The sequence below is a fragment of the Triturus cristatus genome, chromosome 2_1 (genome assembly GCF_964204655.1).
Source record: "Triturus cristatus chromosome 2_1, aTriCri1.1, whole genome shotgun sequence".
Classification (NCBI taxonomy): Eukaryota; Metazoa; Chordata; class Amphibia; order Caudata; family Salamandridae; genus Triturus; species Triturus cristatus.
In genome coordinates this window covers 44,528,368-44,549,593 of record NC_140581.1, presented here as the reverse complement: position 1 = coordinate 44,549,593, position 21,226 = coordinate 44,528,368, and positions in this window count along the sequence as shown.

Here is a 21,226-nt window from a genome sequence, read left to right as displayed (position 1 = left end):
TATATATATATATGTAGGTGTGTGTGTATATATATGTGTGTGTATGTGTGTGTGTGTGTGTATATATAAACATATATATTTACTGAAAAAACCCATAGGTTTCAGGGACGTTATATTTAGAAATTATCATTTCAAAAGACATAGAAATTCACAGAAAAACCATAAGTTTCAGGGACGTTATAGTTAGTTGGACATTTCACTCATACAAAACCTGAGAAATTCGGCCGTTATAGTTAGTTGAGCTAACTATAACTCACGCCCCCACAATGCACTGCTGATGAAGTCACATATTACGTCATTCGTGACATGGTTAGTCACATCACTGAGGACCTCACTGATCGCATCGCAAATGACATCACTGATGACATCATCCAGTGACTGTGTGTTTCTGTAAAGTTTAAATGTATTTTTTATATATAGGCCAAGGTGTATTGAAGACTGAGTGGTAATATGACTGTCTGAAAACACCCGATTGGTCCTTGCCCATGTGATAATACTACCGTACAAAGTACCTTGCACTTTTTATTGTTTTGTCCATTTTATGGGAATTTTCGTTTAGCTTTTTTAAAACCTGTTTTTAAGAAGTATGGAGTTAGGACTGTAAAAGATACCATGAAATTGTTATTTAACCCGTCACCCGATGTCTGTTTTTTTACTGCCAATTTTCTCCTTCGGGCCATCAAAGCTAGGCCTAGTATGTCATTTTAAAATTGTTTTAATGTATTTTTTAAATGTCCGACTGATTTTGTCAAAACGATGTTGTTTTATATTGTAATGTTTGTGCTTTTATGGACTTTGTGTTTAAGCTCCGAATAAAGCCTTATGAACTGAACTGACTGTCTGAATGGATGATCCAATGGGTGTGTGTCTGACTGTATAAGTGAGTGATTAAACGTGTCTTACTGAATGCATGGGTTAGTTACTAAACTGTATGAATGTCTGTATCAGTCTGTTAGTTGGTGTGTAAGCAGCTGCATGGGTTGTGAGTAGCTACATGAGTGTCTATATGGGTTATTGATTGGTTGTCTGAGTATCTGTATGTGGGCCTGAGTGTCTGTGTGGGTGGGTGGCAGGGGTGTGACTGTGCATAGATGTGTGAGTGGGTAATTCACTGGGTGTATGGGTTTAAGAGTGCATCTGTGAAGGGCTGTAGCGGCGCGTGAGTGTGTGTATGGTGTGTTGGTGAGTGAATGGTTGTCTCAGTGGTACATGTGTGAGAAACTATATATGTGAAAGGCAGTATATGTGAGTGTTGGGGTGTATAAATCACTATATGTGAGAGTGAGTGATTGTGAGAGTGGCTGTATGGATGAGTGTGTGCTTGTATCAGTGATTGCATAGGAGAGTAAGTATGTTTTAGTATCTGTATGAATAAGTGAGGTGGTGTTTGTATAACTGTATAGGTGAGCAAATGGGAGTTAAATGATTCTTTGCATGATTGACTAGGTGTGTGAGTAACTCTATGAATGAGTGCCGATATGTGAGTCTCGGTATAGGTGTATGAATGTAAATGATAGTGCTGTATTGATAAGTGACTGCATGTATGAGTGACTGTATGGGTGAATGAGTGGACGTGTGTGTAGACCTAGGAATCAGTGAGTGGGTATGTAGTAACTGGTATGGGTATGTCTATGGTTTCGAAAATGGTAGTTTGTATTTTAGAGTGGGTGTATCAAAGGTTATATTAGTGTGTGAGGAGGTACATCAGATTATCATGTGGATGATGTCATCAGTGATGTCATTTGAGATGTCATCAGTGACGTCATCAGTGATCTCACTGACCATGTCATCAATGATGTAATATGTGATGTCATAAGCAGTGCATTGTGGGGGCGCGAGTTATAGTTAGCTAATGGCCTAATTACTCAGGTTTTGTACGAGTGAAATGTCCAACTAACTATAATGTCCCTGAAACCTATGGTTTTTTCAATGAATTTCCATTGTTTTATAAATGCTAATTTCAAACTATAACATCCCTGAAACCTATGTTTTTTTCAGTGAATTTCAAAGGTTTTTTAAATGCTACTTTCTAACTATAACATCCCAGAAACCTATGGTTTTTTCAGTGAATTTCAAAGGTGTTTTTAAATGATAATTTCTAACTCCAACATCCCTGAAACCTATGTTTTTTCAGTGAATTTCAAAGGCTTTTCAAATGCTAATTTCTAACTATGCCTACAGAGGTAGGACATGTGAAGAAAGAGGAAGAAGGGCACAGAAAGAAGCAAGTGAAATGAAGAAAGAGACAAAAAAAAGTCCAGAAAGATGAAGAAAAGTGCAGGAAGAAGCAAGAGATATGAAGAAAGAACCATTAGAGGTGCAGAAAAAGTCCTTGTTGCAAACTCATCCTGTGCCACCAACTTTTTGCTGACGGTTACTGGTGGTAACTGACTCTGCCTAATCAGACCTAGAGCCAGTGCCATGGTGAAAGACACTTAGAATACTCTGAAAACAATTACATACACTAGGGTACACTATGGGTTGGAGTACCCCTGTGATTGGCATGACCTCCCTTGTAAGGCCCTAGTACATAATAAGGCAGGGGGATTAAATCTACCTCTAAGTCAGAGGTACAGAAAGATGCTTTTTTAAGTAGTAGTCACGTTTGCAGAGTGGTGGAGAAAGGGTGCTGGGCCTCTGACCAGCGCTCATGAATTCTGAGTCCCTCAAGAGTAAATTGGACTTCATCCCCCATCCCATAGTCTGCCAGGAAGCGCATTTGCAGAGTGGTGGAGAAAGGGGGACATGGCCTCCGAAGGCGTCTTAGCAATCCCACTGTGTGGGACTTACTGGAGGTAACAAGAGGGGTAGATGGCCCCAAGGACATTCTTGGGGGCCCACTACCACCTCCTATTACCTCCAGTAAGTCCCACACAGCAGGATTGCTAAGTTCTTAGAGCAGGTCATGCCCCCTTTGCCCACCACTCTACAAACTCGCTTCCTAGCGTGCTCTTGGATGGGGACCGAAGTCCCCTTTGCTGCTGGTGATCCTATAGGGGCCAACTAGCCTACCTCTTACCTCCAGTAAGCCCCACACAATGGGATAGCTGAGAGGTGGACAAAGGCCAGCCCCCTTTCTCCAGCACTCTGCAAATGCTCCCCGTTGCACGTTCTTAGTTGGGGGATTAAGTTCCCTTAAATACTGAGGGTCCCTGGGGGCCAACTAGCCCACCAGGTACCTCCAATACGCGCCACGCAGCTGGATTGCAGAGAGGTGGTCCGAGGCCACAGCCCCTTTTTACACCACTCTGCAAACGTGCCTCTTGGCACACTGCTGCTTAGGGGTTGAAGTCCACTTGTATCCTGAGGTCCTTAGGACACAAGAGGACCTTATCGTCCCACCAGCAGTGCACTACGAGTCGTGTTTGCAGAGTGGTGTAAAAAGCCACAACTGTAACATAGGGTTTTCCCTTTATTCTTCCTCATGAGATTTTTTCTTCATAAATCCAAACTTAGTGTTACCAAAAAGGGGATAAATATTAAGTTACCTCTTGAATAAGATCTTTATCGATCTGTCTTGGCTGATATTTTCTCATGTGGTGCCTCAATATCCTTTAACCACGTTTGTTAGTCTGTAGCAGAAATTGGAACCAGTTTCCAATTTCTACTACAGACTAACAAACGTGGAATCGCTGTATTCTGCAGGGTCGGTGCTTTGTCTTCCATTAATAGTTTCACTTTGCTCCTCCTGCAGGTTCTGCACTCGGTCTTCCATTTATAGTCTCTTTTTACACCTCCTTCAGATTCCACACTGTATCTTCCAGGTTCCACACCCCGTCTTCCATTAATAGTTTCTTTCTGTGCCTCCTTTAAGTTCTGTGCTCTGCTTCCATTATTAATTTTGGTTGGACAAACCTGAAATCATATCTATGAGGCCACACAAATCCACTGTATGTGGCATTGAATGGCCTCATAGATTTTGAGTAAGGGAAGGCAGTGCAAATCGTTGCGTTGCCTTACTCTGCGCTAAAGGTCATGTTGAAAGCAGAATATATGAGGCGGATAGCCTGTGCCCGAGAAGACAGCGAAATTCTGAAAGGGTCAGTGAGATCGCATATATTAACAAAATCTGTTGTAGGACTAGAACCCTATCTGGCACTGATCTACAACAAAAACGATAGGTTTTTAATGACCAGATTCAGACTGGATCTCTTACATCATATTTCAGCAGTTCCCGCAGGGTACACGAAAGATATTGGTTCAAAGGGTCCCTGTGGCTGCGATCTGGGATCTCCACAGGATACCCTCCATTTTGTATTCTTTTGTCCACTATATGAATATCCGAGGGCTCTCTTTTTAAAAACCATCCTAAGAGTGAATAAATTCACCCAAGTTAGAGTAGCTCTTTTATACTTAAAACTTTCCGCGGAACCCTTTACCTTGTTCTGTACTGTAAATTTTTTAAGACTAGCCGTGAAATTGAGGAATTCTAGAAGGGAGGCGTAAGTTACTCTGTTTGCCGGATACTGTAGTTGAGGCATCCGGATTAAAGTCCACCCGTAAGATAGTCTTACATCTTACACAGAACAGTAGATATTACGTGGAGTTCTCACAATTCTGGTCTCGCAATGTTTAGAGTATTTGGGATGTTAAAAGAAGTTTGTTTTATTTAGGCTACGGCTTATTTTAAATAGATTGATCTTATGTAAACTACGATCTTGCATTTTAACTGGATCCAGTGCATCTCTATTTTAAAATATTGCTTTTTTGTATTGTTAATGTGTTGGTATCCCCTATCTGTATAGCTGTTAGCACACTGCACTTTAAAAAAAAAAAAAAAACTTTGAATTTGCAATTTGCACAAATCTTAGGCCCAACTCTGCTTTTGAGATTACGGAACGGCCCATTAGATATGTTTTATTTTTAATGTTTTATGATGAACTGTTCATATTATTGTATATGAAATATGTAAATATATTGTTCTTTTCTGGATGTTTTAATATCCGAATAAAGATACTTTGTTGATTGTTGGGTGTTAGGGTAGGTGTTCCCGAGCAACACCCATGGATTTTGATGCGTCCCTAGATTTACAAAATCATGTAAACCTGGGGATGCACAAAAACCTTACACCACCCGAGGTGAGGTGTAACAAGGAGAAATAACTTTATTTATTCCTTCTGCAGCACACATATTAAGAGGAAGACACCTCACAGTATTGTTTTTGTGCAGAAAGGTGCCCCTTCCTGCACAAAAACAATCCTTCCAACAACACAGGCACCATTGCACCATTGTGCAAGTGTGCCTGCATTGGCGCTAGGCTTCTGACATGGTACCCGCGCTGGATAAAAGGACAGGTATGGGATAAATGCAATGCATTCCTGCCCTTTCACTTTCATGTAGGGCAGAACAGCAAGGTGACTTGCTGTGCTGCCCTGCGCCAACAGCCCATAAATGAGGCACGGTGTCTTCCAGGTTCTGGCATCCATCTTCCATTATAGTTTCTTTTTGCGCCCCTGTGGGTTCTGTGCTCTGTTGTCGCTTTATAGCGTATTCTTGCTTCTCCTTCAGATTCCACACTCTATATTCCATTAATAATTTCTATCTGCTCCTACCGCAGGTTCCGCGCTCCGTCTGCAGTGAGAGTTGCCCTCCTGGATACAGAAAGGCCACCAGACAGGGGGAGCCCGTGTGCTGCTTTGATTGTGTTCCATGTTCACACGGAGAGGTCAGCAGTGGCACAGGTCGGTGCTGTTTTTTTGAAATTGCACACGTTTACCAAGTAGGTTTAGACACGATGGAGTCTTTTCACAAATGTATTTTCTGCCATAGGTATTAGTTTATTGGCAAAAATAGGCCAGTTATAATGGCCAGAAATGTATACTGGAATCTGGGACATGCATAAATGTATTCACTCTGCCATGAGCTGGTGAAATTCACAGTAGTAAATCCTACTCATGAGGAGGGGAAGTGGGTGTTGCAGGGCATGGTTTGTACATGTGTGTGTATTCCCAAACTCCAACACAACCTCCTCCACCCTGGAAATGGTCGGAGATTTACTTCAGTAAAGGAAAGCACTAGAAAGGGGATGGGATCACCTCCAGATCTGCTTTAAAAAAATCTATATTTTATTCATTTAAAAAGGTTTTATATAGTGCTGGCTAGACCCGAGGGTATCAGAGCGCTTTACAAGTGATTGGGTGATGAAACAATTGCAATATACCATTTGTACAAAAAAGTAACATGCAAAGAACAAATAGAGCAATATAAACAGTACAGTTATAACATGTGACTATAAATACAGACTACCTATAGGCCATAGCAAGTAATAGATAGTGACGCTAGAGAGGATGGTCAGGGGAGAGGGGGGGAGTATGGAAGTAGAGGGGAACTGAGGCAGGAGAAGGGATAGGTGATCACATGCTGGAGTAGAACGATAATTACAAGAAAACAAGAAGGGGGAGGGTGGGAGTAAATGTAAGAATGGGAAGAGGGGAGGGAAGAAAGTCAGGAAAAAAGTAGCGGGAACCTAATACAGTCAGGAGCAAGTTGTGAAACCAAGTAAGGAGGCAAGGATTAAGGACCCCAGTATTTGTTGAGAAGGTGCAGCTTGAGGTCTTTCTTGAAGCTGAGGTAGGAGGGGTTGCAACGAAGATCTTTAGGAAAAGAATTCCATATAGTAGGCGCGTTACCGGAGAAAGAACGTGATTGTGTAGATTTCTTGTTTGTGTGGAATTGCTTTGTGTGGAATTCTACATTATGTAGATTTTGGCACAGTGGTATTAGCAGCTTGAGGCGCATGGCAAGGATTTCCAGGGTAATTATCAAGAACAGGGCTGGACTTGAGCAAAGGCAAGTTGGGCTCAGTCTTGGGCTGCCCGTACCCCAAGGGGCGCAGCAGGGAGCTGCCTGACTTACTGTCATGCAAACAGCAGCTTGTCCATCCCACTTGGCCTCAATCGGGTCCCGTTAAAGACTTTGCAAATATTCTTTAATGTACCTCAACATAATTGTTAGCACCCCATCAACCTTCTGCCCTCCTCCCAATCGCCTCACACCTCCTGCTGTCACACCGCAACGACCCCCCATTTCCACAACTAACACCACATTGTCTTCACACCCAAGGCGAAGTCCCCTTCAATGCGACTTAGGGCCAACCCTGATCAAGAATGTTCATGAAAAAAAAAGAATTTAAACTATGTGGCCACAGAGACGTAAAGCTCTGTCTGTTCTTGGAGGTTTCTTTCCTTAAAAGATCCCAACAAATTCCGTTCTGCCTTTGTCATGAAGGGATTGCTTCTAGGTTTTTCCATCTTCCACAAATACCTAAGTGTGTTCTCAGGGCCATCCTGCCCCGTTGAAAGGGTCCCATACCTTTGATCAGGCACTCAGCTGTTTCACTACTTATGATCCTACAGTTGACCACAGGTCTATATAAAGTTGAAATGTGGAGCAGATTTTTTTTGTTTAAAGAAAAGGGGACCAATGTGGAAAAGAGTGGCATGAACTTTGTGACTCAAACTAATTGAGGTATGTTTAATGACAAAGACCTGTCTTGGGCTTTTCTTTCAATCTAACTCCACATGTAGACTGTCTCCTTGCAGTCAGTCGCACTTTTTCATCACAAAATAATGTTTTGCGTTGGAAAAATTCTCCCCCTTCTCCCACACACGTCAAAGATGTTGGTGGTCCAGGTGTAAGGAATCCAGGCAAAAGACAAAACCATACGTACCAGATAGTAGGGGCAGTGTCAAGGAACAGGAAGAAGAGGAGCCCCATTTTCTACCGTTCCCAGAGAGAGCTTAAAAACTTATCATGGACAGCGTTGGTGGGATTGCAGTTTTCTAAGATGGCCGTCATTAACTTTCAAGAGTTAGCCATCCAGTCTTCCTGCTTGGAGCACGAGGAATAGAGAACAGTGTGAGGCTTTCACGCACCCTCCCAACTGCGCACTTCACCTAATCCAGTCAGGAGAGTAGCGGTGTTTCTTTGTTACTGTGTACCTGAGATAGAGTAGAGTAATTTAGTGTTTGTTGCGCATGCTCGTCGTAGCGATAGTGTTCCGTCGCTCTTCGGGTGTGTTTTCTGCTTTAAGGAGAAGTCTTCAGAAGAAAAAAAAACAAGAAGAAAACCAAAGAGGTTACTATTTGTTTCGCTCTTCACCTGAGTATTCCAAGCAGCAGATTGATACTTACCGTATCTTCACAGCGTCTCCCTGTGCAGTCACGCAAGTACCAGAGAAAAAGGAATAGAATTATTGCTTTAGTCTATTAAACATGTTTTCACTACAAGTCAAGGAAATAAATGCTTGATAATATCATTAGAAAAGTTACCTCATATAACTTACCTGAAGCAGTAGATGGATATTATTTTCTCCTGAATAGTATTCCATTATCACTCCTTAAGGACTAAAAAGGCTGTACTTAAGAGATACTTCCTTTACATATTCAAATTACATACAAATAGAAGAGAAGCAATAGCAAGTCTCATTAAGGGTATGTTTATCATAAGAGTAAAATGCTTAACATAATAGTGTAAAGAAAAGTCAGGCTTTAGTAATGTGTCAATTTGCTTTTCAGTCTTATACCCATGTCTACTGCGCAAAGAAGTTCTAGAAGTGGAAGACACCTTAAGAAAAAGATGAGGCAGTCTATTCTCTATCCCCATCCCCTTTCCCCACTGAGAAATCCTTCACTCCCCTTTGAAATACTCTATCTGGGTGAGGAGAGGATCTCAGAGAGGCATTGGGAAAAGGCTTCATTATGCTGCTGTGAAGTTTTTGGGAACATCAAGTAGGACTCTGACACTAGGCCATTATCTTCTCTCGCCTGGAACGGCAACTCTTTTTACCTGGGAGTCCCAAAGACCACAAGAAGAAAATTACAGGTGGTACAGAATTCAACCGCTGGGACTCCATTAAACCTACCTAGACATCAATCCGCTCGACTAGCTCTCCCCTCCCTTAATTGGCTCTCGGTGGGCAAAAGGATACCATTTAAATCTCTCTGTAGTAGTAGAAAATCTTTATTCAGTTTTACAAAAACCATAAAAGCACAATGAATATCATATAAATATACAATAATTTTCTATCATTCATTCATTCGTTATAACAATAAAAATCTATCAGTTAAAATAATACAAGTAATAGACCAAAGAATATAAAATTCTAATACAAGATGACCAGAGAGATTAGAAGTCGACTAATACAAGGCAACTCCTAAAATTAATTCCCACAGTAGGAAATCGCTTTACTTCATAAGCCCGATATTTGTCTCAACGGACTTACATGTTCAAGGTATCATAAAGTAATAAAATAAAGTTTCATTGAATATATAAAATATAAGTAAGGCTCTTGGTTTACAGTTTTTTCTGATCTTTACAAATAATTACAGACAGAAAATAAAGTGTTTCCTGTCTGTATTTATTTTTAAAAGCGGAAAAATACAGAAAATTGTGCTTCTTGTAAGTGACTCTGCATGCTGTTTTTCGTGACTTAAAAATAGGTTGAGATTTCCGTAAATGCAGGTGTATGGTAACATATATTTGTATATATATTCACAAAATACATATGGATAAATACCAATAAGATGGGCCAAAAATAAATATGGATAAATAGTGACGTAAAAGTTAAGTACCATAAAACCGCAAGCCCTAAATATAGGTTACCACAGGCCAATGCAGCCCTGACTCATTTACGTTATTTTTTAAGGAGTTTCATCTTCCTACTTCTTAATCTCCAGGCAGACAGCAAGTATCTGGACAAGAAGAAGACCACTCTGAGTGATCACTACTGAGTATTATCTTTTAAGAGATTAACTGCTAAAATGCAAGATTTTGGAATTAACCAGGTTCTTCTGATCTCAGTATACTCGGGACATAAAACCAAGAAATGTTCTTCATTTTCATGGATGGCCAAACATAAGGGACAAATGTTTGAGATATTAACGCCTTTCTATTTACTACAAAATTTCTTAACTGGCCAAATACTGTATCTGAATTTTAAAAACAGGGATTTGGAGGTTCTTTGAAAATCCAGAAACCTCCTAGTTAGCTCCCCAGTACTTTTCCCTGTTAGCCATGTCTTGTTAATGTGGTCCAAGTATCGCATTTTTAACTCAATAATGGATTTATTTTCAATACTCACTGGGTTGATGCAGAGCTCAAACATCCATCTTTTATATACTTTAACCATGGGATACTCACATGTGCTACATTTTTAAGCCCCAAATCCAACCATATGGGGAGAATATTCCAGAGTGTAGAGCCAAGTATCTTAGAGGTCGTCCCTCTGGAATGGGCTTTGTTGTAAAGGTAACCAGCCTCATTGAAACATCTTGTGTAATATGACATGGGAGGGCATTACACAGTAAGATTGGAACAGCATGGCAAGAGGCCTCCTGCACAATACACAAGGTATCTATCTGCTGCGTATGTGAAGCCAATGTGCTGAAGGTGTTTGCACAAATTACTCCAATGTTTGCCATAAATAAAATGTAATGGTGCTGACCAAAACTTTTTTATGAGCTTGCCCTTTGATCCCAGCCTTACATTGTACTAACCTTACACTATCCTTTCTTTTACAGCAACTGTTAAATGTTTAAAGTGTCCAGAGAGTCAGTGGCCCAACGATAGACGTGATCAATGTATCCAAAAAGTGTTTGAGTATCTAAGTTATGGTGAAGCTTTGGGACAAACACTCGCCATTGCTGCCATCTTGCTGGCCTTCTTCACTCTGTGTGTCTTGGGAATCTTTATCAAGTACAGACACACTCCAATCGTGAAAGCAAACAATCGTGGCCTCAGCTACCTGCTCCTCCTCGCACTCATATTCTGCTTTCTCTGCTCTTTCCTCTTCATCGGCCAACCCAGGACAATTACCTGCATGCTTCGACAAACTATCCTTGCAGTTATTTTTTCCATCAGTGTCTCCTGTGTTCTTGCTAAGACTATCCTTGTTGTTCTTGCCTTCAAGGCAACAAATCCCAGTAGTTCTGCAAGGAAGTGGCTCGGACCAAAGACCCCAACCTGCATCGTGTTCTTCTGTTCACTGGTCCAGACTGTTATCTGCAGTGTTTGGCTCGTGAAGTCTCCTCCATTTCCAGAACTGAACATGAAGTCTTACAATGAGAAGATTATCTTTGAGTGTAACGAGGGAGACGCCATCTTCTTCTACTGCATGCTGGGATACATGGGTCTCTTGGCCACAGTCAGCTTTATAGTGGCTTTTCTTGCAAGGAATCTGCCTGGAAGCTTCAACGAGGCCAAGCTGATCACCTTTAGTATGCTGGTGTTTGTCAGTGTGTGGATCTCCTTCATCCCAGCGTACCTGAGCACACGGGGGAAGTACATGGTGGCCGTGGAGGTGTTTGCCAACCTGTGCTCCAGTGCAGGGCTGCTCGGGTGTATATTCTTTCCAAAGTGTTATATCATTCTAGTTAGATCTGATCGTAATACCCGAGAACATCTGGTAGGAAAAGCACATCTAGCTAATAAAAAAAAATAATGTTAATGAACATGAACATTGGTACTAATTTGTTAAACTGCAAGCATCTGAAATGAAAAGAGGTAGTTAATGAAGGGACTTCCCCCATGAAATGAAATGAAGAATGATGGTTTGCATTCACTCTTGTGGGATGAAGTTGGAATTTTTGTAAAAACATGCATGTTCCAGCATTCGAATTCAACTCTATAATTCTCTTCAGGCTCTTCCATCTTCGACCACTATGCATCTAGGTATTTACACCACCAAGAATGCTTGCATTGGATACAGATCATTGGGGGTTGTGTCTGTTTTATAGCAAAGCTACATGCAAGCTCCATTTTGGCATATACTAAGGCACACATAGTCCCTTTGCGTCAGGGGGGTGTTACATGGGTGAGCATGGGTGTCCCCATGCATCCATGCATGGATTTTGGCACGTTCCCAGATTTACAAGGACTTGAAAACCTGGGAATGCATCTAAAAGCTATGCCTGAAGTAGGTGTAACAAGGAGAAATGTCTGTATTTCTCCTAGTTCCTTCCTCTTTCTATGTGTGCTGCAGTTTGCAGAATGCATAGAAAGAGGAAAATGCATTTAAGGATTACTTTTGTGCAGGAAGGTGTCCAGTCCTGCACAAGAACTATTTTGCCTGTGTTGGCCCTTGGCAGCACTCATGAAAGGAGAGAGGTGAATTCTGTTCAATTGACAGAGCACAGCGCAGCAACTTGCCTTGTTGCACTGCAGTACTTAAATTCTAAGTAAATGTTCCCCATAGTTTTTCACACAAACAGTTTTTACAGTTTGGTTTTGCATTAGGACCCCATAGCTGTTCTTAAGATAATTCACAGTTCAGGAAAGTCAACATGTTTGCATGGATAATTGTACATAATACAGGTGAAATTGATTAACAAACACCAACAAATATTTATGCCTGGGCAGGATAATGATATTTGAGCTGGAGGCCTGTCTAGACTCGGCTCCAGATAGAATGTGGATTTAAAGGTTCAACCTTCCATTAGAGTGGACTCTGCATTGAATACTTCGAGTTTCTTTAGTTCTGTAGGTGAACACAATGCAGTAACTGAATGGTTAGGCCATTTTAAACTATGCACGCATGCTGCCACACAGGCTGCGACTTGAATGGTGGATTTGTGAATGTATAATTAGCTAGTAACAAGGGGGCAGATTTACATTCCCTGGCGCATCCCTGCAAATCAGCAAGGATGCACCAGGGAAGATGCGTCACGCTAGTTTGCCCTTGCGCCTTCGCTGATGCGCCGCATTTACAATGCGGTGCATCATGGCGCAAAGATAAGCAGATGCGTGACGCATCTGCCGGTGTAATGTTGGCGCAGTGCTGAAGTTGTGTCGCAAGCGCAAGTGCAACCCCAGCACTGTTCCAACCTGCCCTATCCCTAACATGGTGTGTCACACCTTACGCCTGCTTGAAGCAGGAGTTAGGATTTGACGCAAAGTGACTGCGTGAAATCTTGTAGATTTCACTGTGTCACTTTTCCGAGGCGTTCCTGCACCGGAACGCCCCCCCTGCGCTGGAATGCCCACATGTAACCTGATGCAGGTTTCATGTGGCGTAGGGCTTTACAACGTGACGCATCTCCCTAGATGCGTCACGTTGTAAATGGGGCGCAACGTGGCGCATGGTTTACGCCACCGCTGCGTCACAAAAGTGACGCAATGGCGGCGCAAAAGTGGCGCAAGGGCATTGTAAATCTGCCCCAAGGTATCCCTAACTTGGGAATTCTTGTTGGACCATGCTATACACCATCTTTCTACAAAGGAAATATTGGTTTACCAATATGGCAAAGCTCTTAGATAATTTATCTCCACTAGCCTCTGTGAAGTAGGAGTGAGCGGTACTCCCGAAATTTCACTTTGCGGAATTCCAGAGAGTTACATAAAAACTTGAAGCGTCGGTGCCATCCGCACCGTACATGCCTGTGTTGGGGGGACCCTTGGGTCTCCCCCTGTGTCCGAGTCGTAGGGCTGCAGGTGACAGGGGTTCCGACGTGGACCCCCAAAGGCCACCACCCAGACATTTTTCGAGCCGGACACTCCGGCTCGCACAGGCTGTCCGACGCGTGCATTGTACTGGCTCGGTCGTAAATCGCATCCATTGCGCGCCACGGTTAGCTTACGACCGAGACGTACGGAGCGGTTTGGACCCGGAAACGACTCGGTCAGTGAATTTCATGTAGCTCGCATCGTACTTGCTCGCTCATACAGCTGTACAAGTCGGGCGGAAAACACGCGTACGGCTCGTAGTTTTTCCGGCCGGATCGCGTTCGCTGCCCTTCCGACCCGGATCGGAATTGGCCCCTAAATGTAATTACACCCAATTTGGGAGAAAGCTAGATCTTGGTATAGAAAAAGTGCTTTTTGGAATCTGGTGAAAATCTGTTCTGTAGATTTGGATTTATTAAATAAAATGGATTTATATATTTACGTATATCTAGAGTTGCAGATCCATGCGCCAACAGCAATGCCAAGATATACTGGACGCAATCCTAGAGAAAAGTTGCTGCTGCCATTTTGTGAAGCAGGACACAGTTTCAGGGGAGCCATGCGTGAGGAACCGCGGATCTACCGCAGCGCTCAGCCTGGCCCCAGTGTGAATCTATGATGTATCCGAAATTTGTGGATCCTAACTCAATTAAAAAAAAACATTCACAGACTCCCTCACATTCTCTCACATCCCTTCACAACCACTCATACACCCACTCTCACACAGACACACACATATTATACAGAGACAATAAATGATACAAGTGTGTATATCAATGTACAGGAAATATTATGTAAGACTGAGTGTTACAGCGTGTAGGGGTCCCATATTATCCATGCTGATAGGACAAATAAGTTAAGAGTGAACGATCGGAAGAAATAGTAAGTCTGGATTTAAAATGTAACACAGTGGTTGGGGTTGTCTGTACTAATAAGACTTTATTACTTCCCAACAGAACCCTTTTCTATTATCCCCTAGAAAAAACAACAAAAAACAGTTAGGTTCTAAATCCATGTCTTGCAGTCTGCATTCAGCTCTTTATAGGTCAATATTGTATACCAGAAGAATTGCAACTTATGAACTACAAGTACCAAAAGGATCTGTGTGCCAAAATAAGTAACCCATTTACCTACTCAAATAAAATACAAATCTGTATGTTACACTATGTGCTTTGCAAAAAGGCACATTAACTTTCTATTCTACTTTAGGTTTCAAAACTGTGACTGGAAATATTAGAGATCTCTCCAGCAAGTATATTAACCAACAGAGTTATCTTATCATTATTCTCCTCTGAAAACTGCTGAGGACACAAATCTCTGCAACAGGCGCATTAATCCTGTAACATATTTTAAAATGCAACCTCTTAGTGACCATTTAAGTGAGCTAGAACAGATGTACGGTCACATTTGAAATTGCTTGCAGTTCCTTTTTGGCCGAGTTTTTAAAAAAATGAATGCGTTAACTGCCAGACAGTGCTTTTCATGACTCCTCCCCTTTTTACTCTGCCCCCTTTTTATGCTGCCACGCTTTGACCTCCAGTTTATGGGTTCCCAGAGCAAATTATTTCCATTACCAGCACTGCCCTTGCACATCAGTGCTCTATTTGGCAAGAACATCTGCCATTCAAAATAAGAACTTCTGGTGCTGAGAACTGGTCATCTTATCTGGCGTTCAATCAACCAAGTAAATGTGGTAAGGGTTGGCTTTGTTGCGTCTAGTTGACAGTAACCAGTTGTAGTGTCACAGGCCTGCTAGAGGCACCCTGGAGTACCCACAGACCATCAGCAATGCTAAAGTCTCGGGCCTGCTTTATATCTTGGCGGACGGGTCACTGCGTCATACCGGTGACTGGTATTCCGTCCAACGAAAGATAAATGCCCTTATATCCAAAATAACCGCTGTGATGGAGTAACCTGTCCACCAAGATCTAAATTAGGCCCTATGAGTGCAGAGCTCAGGGTGAGTCTCGGTTACGTTGCCTTACCAGCATGCGGATTGTCGAAGGCTCTTAGGCGGGAATGTCACTTTTTGACATGAAGATCCCGAAAGGTTTTACTATTTATGGAAATCTATTCTGTAAAATATATGCTCTAATATTATTTTAAAAAGTGTTCACGTCTCACACGGTACATTTCCATTCTAACCCTCTAAAATGTGGATTGTGGGCAAGGGGTATTGACCTCAGAGATCTGACTCAAGGGTGGACGGGGCCAAGGCATCTGTGAGTCAACCTAACACACTGGCATTACAAAGGCCAATCAAAAAGCTGGAGCTAGATTACAATTGAGGTAAAGAACCCTCCCCCTTCTCAGATTTATCATTGTCCTCAATAGCAAATTGAGAGGACTGCAAGGTGCCTGACTCAGAGGCACATAAATCCTATTTTCCTTGGGATGAAGCTTCTACTGAAGGGGCTGGGAGCTGAACAAAATCCTCACTGAAATAATCATGTGTCTCCTGCATGGCAAACTGAAAGCATCTGTTCTCCCGTTGGAGTCATGGACGCAGCTCTGGTTGATGTCATCCTGGCCACGAGAGACTCCTTTTTAGGCAGATACACCAAAGTAGGAGGTGAAGCCATCTCTGTGAGAGGCTTCAAAACAGATGTCCCACCAGTCAAGACGGAAGGCTGCAGAGCTGACGCTGGAGCCAGTGGCTGGTCTGCAGCTGCAGGTATTAAAGCCATGTAAATCTTCCTCCAGGATGCACTTGCAGTCACACTGAAAGAAACGCCCAGGAGAGAGATGGCTGGAGAGTACTGGTTGATGGCCTATACCCCAGGAGGGGTAGTAGGTATAAGTACGTAAGTAAGCACATCTTCCTAGGAAGCATGCTGAGGCAATCTAGGTGTAGAACCAGTGGGCATTGCTAGTGTGGCCTCCTTAAAGGTCTCTCTCCGGATGGCAGAGGTGCTAGGCAAGGGGAAGCTTACCTGAACCAGTGGGCATTGCTAGTGTGGCCTCCTTAAAGGTCTCTCTCCGGATAGCAGAGGTGCTAGGCAAGGGGAAGCTTACCTGAACCTGTGGGCATTGCTAGTGTTTCCTCCTTAAAGGTCTCTCTCCGAATGGCAGAGGTGCTAGGCAAGGGGATGCTTACCTGAACCAGTGGGCATTGCTAGTGTGTCCTCCTTAAAGGTCTCTCTCTGAATGGCAGAGGTGCTAGGCAAGGGGAAGCTTACCTGAACCAGTGGGCATTGCTAGTGTGGCCTCCTTAAAGGTCTCTCTCCGGATGGCAGAGGTGCTAGGCAAGGGGAAGCTCACCTGAAGAATAAGCAGTAGAAAGGAACTGCCCCTAAAGACCGGGTTGAATTTTCCATCCTCTCTCTCTCTTCCACTTTCTGCCGTGATGCTCTTGTCATGTTTTGTCAAGTTTAACTCTCAGATGAGGCCAACTTCAATCTTGACTAACATCTATCCCAAGAGCTAGTCAGAGGACAGTGTGGAGACCATGGTATCTCTTTCAATCATGTCATAGCTCGGTCTCTCTGTCTGTCTCAACACCTTTTGGATGCATCATTTGACATAGGTCACATGATGCAGGACCACATTCCTTCCCATGACACCAGATGCAGAAGGAAGAAGGATGGCAACAAGTGCAAGTGGAACAGTAACAGACACATGACGCCTAAAGTCCTACATAGGTTGAAGCTGGAAGACTTAAGCAACAGCTTCAAAAAGGTCCTGAAAATTGTGTGAAGAAGATGAAAATACATTGAATGAAAATGTTGAGACAGCTCAGAATCCTGCACTTATTGAAGGCACAGAAAATAGGCACTGATATCGGTGGCACAGATGGTGTCACATGTGGAGACCAACTCATCTTTTCCTGTGGAGCCATGAGACACCGCCGTTGACTCCGCACCACGTCAGATGATGCCAGTGATGGAGGGAGGTTAATATTCATTTCAGAACCAGTGTGTCCCCAGTCAATTGTTTCATAGTGGAATCTACAGAAGTTTATAGCCATTAGTAACAATACAAGCAGTATAAACTATTTAATTCAAATGACAAGTCAAGTGCTGCCCAAAGCAAATATAGATAATACATTAACTATCAAACTCTGTGCAGTGATAGTAATTTCTGTTTCCATGATATTTTGAAGTCTATGTTTTATGCACAGGCAGTAATATAGTTTGATGTCCTGTTTGCTGTATCTGGCAGGTCTCTTATGATAATGTGAATTTTCTTCTTCAGTTTTACTAGCAAAGACTTCCTTAGCTTTGTAGAATTTGGGAAAACAGGTGTCCCAAGTAGCTTTGTGGGAAGTGTACGAACAACGTGTTGTCACTTCTCCCACGCCCGACTGTTGACAAATGTCATCCTCTCTGTGGTTGTGGTTTGATCTGTGTCAACCAGTCTATGTTTTCAGTCTGTGCTCATTCAATCTGTATTACAATTGTGGTGTGCTTTGTGTTTTACACCACAGTGAAGTACTTAGGGGCAGATTTATGTTTGACTTGCACCTCATTTACGCCGCCGTTGCGTCACTTTTGTGATGCAGCAGCGGCGCAAATCCTGCGCCATGGTGCGGGGTATTTACAACGTGACGCATCTGGGAGATGCGTCACGTTATAAAGCCCTGCGCCACATGTAGGCGTTCCAGGGCAGGTGGGGGCGTTCCGGCGCAGGAACGCCTCCTAAAAGTGGCTGAGTGAAATCTACAAGATTTCACTCATCACTTTTGAGCCCATGCTGCGTCAAAACCCTGCGCCTGCTTGAAGCAGGCGTAAGGATTGACGCAGCATTGTGAAGATAGGGCCCCCCAGAGCATTGCTGGAGCTGCGTCACGCTTTCGACGCAACTCCAGCAATGCGCCAATTTTACGGCACAGATGCGTGACGCATCTGTACCGTTTTTGCCCCATGGTGCGCCGCATTATAAATGCGGCGCATCCATGGTGGCGGAGCTGGGGCGCACAATAACTGGCGCATCCCTGCTGATATGCAGGGATGCGTCAGTTAGTATAAATATGCCCCTTAATTTTTTATCGCCAGCTTGTAAATATGCCCCTTAGCAAGCTCAACGAGGGACTGAAGTAACAATCTTCCTCACAAATCCAGCTGGTTTCAATGTTACAATGTATTTTTATTCCATAATCGAAACAATATACAACTAAGATAGAAAATAAGACTGATAAAAATAATAAGCTTAATGTTTAATTAAAAATCAGCACATAAACAATCACAAAGCACAATGTTAGAAATAAACACAAAAAGGAACCATGTGAATTTAACATACAGAAATGTGAAATAATACATTGTAATTACATCAAATACATAAAAAGGAACCCCAAAATCACAGGAGTTGATTTCAAAGATTAATGTGTCAAACTGGCCGCCTACGTGGATGATATCTTGATAGTCACTGAAAATCCAGGCCCCTCTATCCAAGCCCTTATGTCTACCATAGAACTTTATTAATTATCGGACTACAAGCTAAATAGGGATACATCTGAAGTTAAACCTCTAAGATGCCATACCACAAGCCACCTTTTAGCCGACTCAGCCTTACCTGGCAGAAAGGACACATAAAATATCTTGGCATAGAGTGCGGGTCGGGCCAGATAGATACCATCAAACACAACGAACAAATCACCCTCCAAAAAACATAAAAACCTCTTGGATAATTGGTCACCCAAATTTATTACGTGGTGGGGCAGAATAGGGATGATAAAAAAGATGATTACATTAATTAACTACCCTGTTAGCAAGCTTCCACTATGCCTATCAGATGACTCACCAAAAATTAGACAAACTGATCTCGAGATTTATCTGGCAAGACAAAAAAGCAAGAATAGCGCTGCGGGAATGTAGACTACGCAATACATTAGGTGGTTTTAATCTGGCCAACTTTAGAGATTACCAAAGTGCCTTTCTTGCCAAACAAGGCACATACTGGATCCAAGTCCCAGATAACTACACACCAGTTTGGCTGGGGTTTGAAAAGCCGATATTAGATAACCTAAACCCACTAACTTTACTTACAGCCAACACTAAACATCTCTCCGCTTCTACGTACATACTACAGAACACTAAAAATGCCCTTTTATTAATCGACAAAAAGCTACCCGCTCATATAAAATATTTGAATCTAGCTTCCTTTTGGAACAACCCAAACATCAAATACGACGGCAAAACCCTGTATTGGCCATCGTGGATAAACAAAGGCATCTACTTCCCTCACCAACTGGGCCCTGAGGCATTGCCATTATATTTGTCCTACTTACAAACACTATTTCGCTTAGAACAATTAGAATTTTACAACTTTCTCAAAATTAAAATGTCAATCTCCAAATCTGAACGTCACCAGAATGTGCCATTCCTACCCAAATGTGTCTCCAACCTTAACAAATTCGGACATCAAGTGTCCAACCTCTATCGCCTACTAAGTCCTAAGGCAATAAAATTAAACAAGAACATAACAACATACTGGGAAAACCACTCCTCTAATCCTATAACAGATTCAGACTGGATCATTATCTGGAAATCAGTCACATCTCAAAAAATCACCCCAGTTTTCTCACAAACTAAATTCTGGCTTCTATACAAAGCCTACTGGACCCCATCTCGACTACACTCCTTAAAAATCTTAGAAACCCCCCCTTGCTGGAATTGTAAGGAGGAGAAGGGAGCCCTTGCACACCTCATCCTTCTCTGTAAATTACCGTCCCACTTCTGGGACAAAGACTTCACATTTCTATCAAAGCTATTTGACTGCCACCCTAAAAAATAAAAAAAATTCTCATCAATGGCTTCCTCGACTTCGACCTTAATTGTTTGGCCGATCGTGCCTTGCTAGACCTTCTACTAACATCAGCGACCGAAATAGTCCTCTCTAATTGGAAAATACACGCAAGGCTTCCTTTCATACCTGGATCAATTGGGTATCGCACATCAGGGGAAGAGACAACATAGCACTCGTTTATTCTCTGAGAAAATCATCTTCTAGATCCATATGGGAAACATTGGATAGCTATTTCACCACCAATAAACCACCTTTAACGCATGCTCAACACACTTACCCTCCTCATCACACCTTCTCTCCCATTAGGCTTCGCCAAACACAGGCATTTTACTCAACACTAAGTTGGCTTCCCAACCCAGGCAACCTCTTACCAATCATTTTGCAAGCCTTGATGCCTGGAGCACCTTTAGAAATATAACACATATGTGTGGTGACTTGACATTCATAAACCTTATACCATTCCTAAATTAGCAAATAGGACTGCTACTCTGCAAAGTGCAATGCATTATGGAAGTTTGTCCAACTTGTGCCTGACACCTACTTATAGTCTGTTTATGCAATGTGTAATGTAAGTGTATGATTTATGCGATTCCATATCTATGCCCTAGAAACTTAGCACTATATGTTGGGCATACCTATGCATTGTAGATTGCTCGGCGTATAGACAAACATGCCTCTATTTGTATGATAAGACAAGCTTTATATCGTTTCACTGCACATATTAGACTCTGCACCTCTCATGACTCATTGTCCTAAATGACTCTGTAACCTTTCTACCCCCTCCTGTGTTATTTATTTAATTACTTATTTGTTTAATTTGTTTAATTTATCACTTATTTGTTCAGTTATGATTTTGCCTTGTATCTTCTGTATTTTATCTTCAAAACTCAATAAAATCTTTTTGAACGTAATTACATGAAACACACATACATAATAAAATATAACATTTCCCACCCACAAAACAATAATTAAATTAAACTTACAGTTCTGCAGTTGTATATTAACATCCATATCCAGGGTATCAAAATACAATCCACCAAAA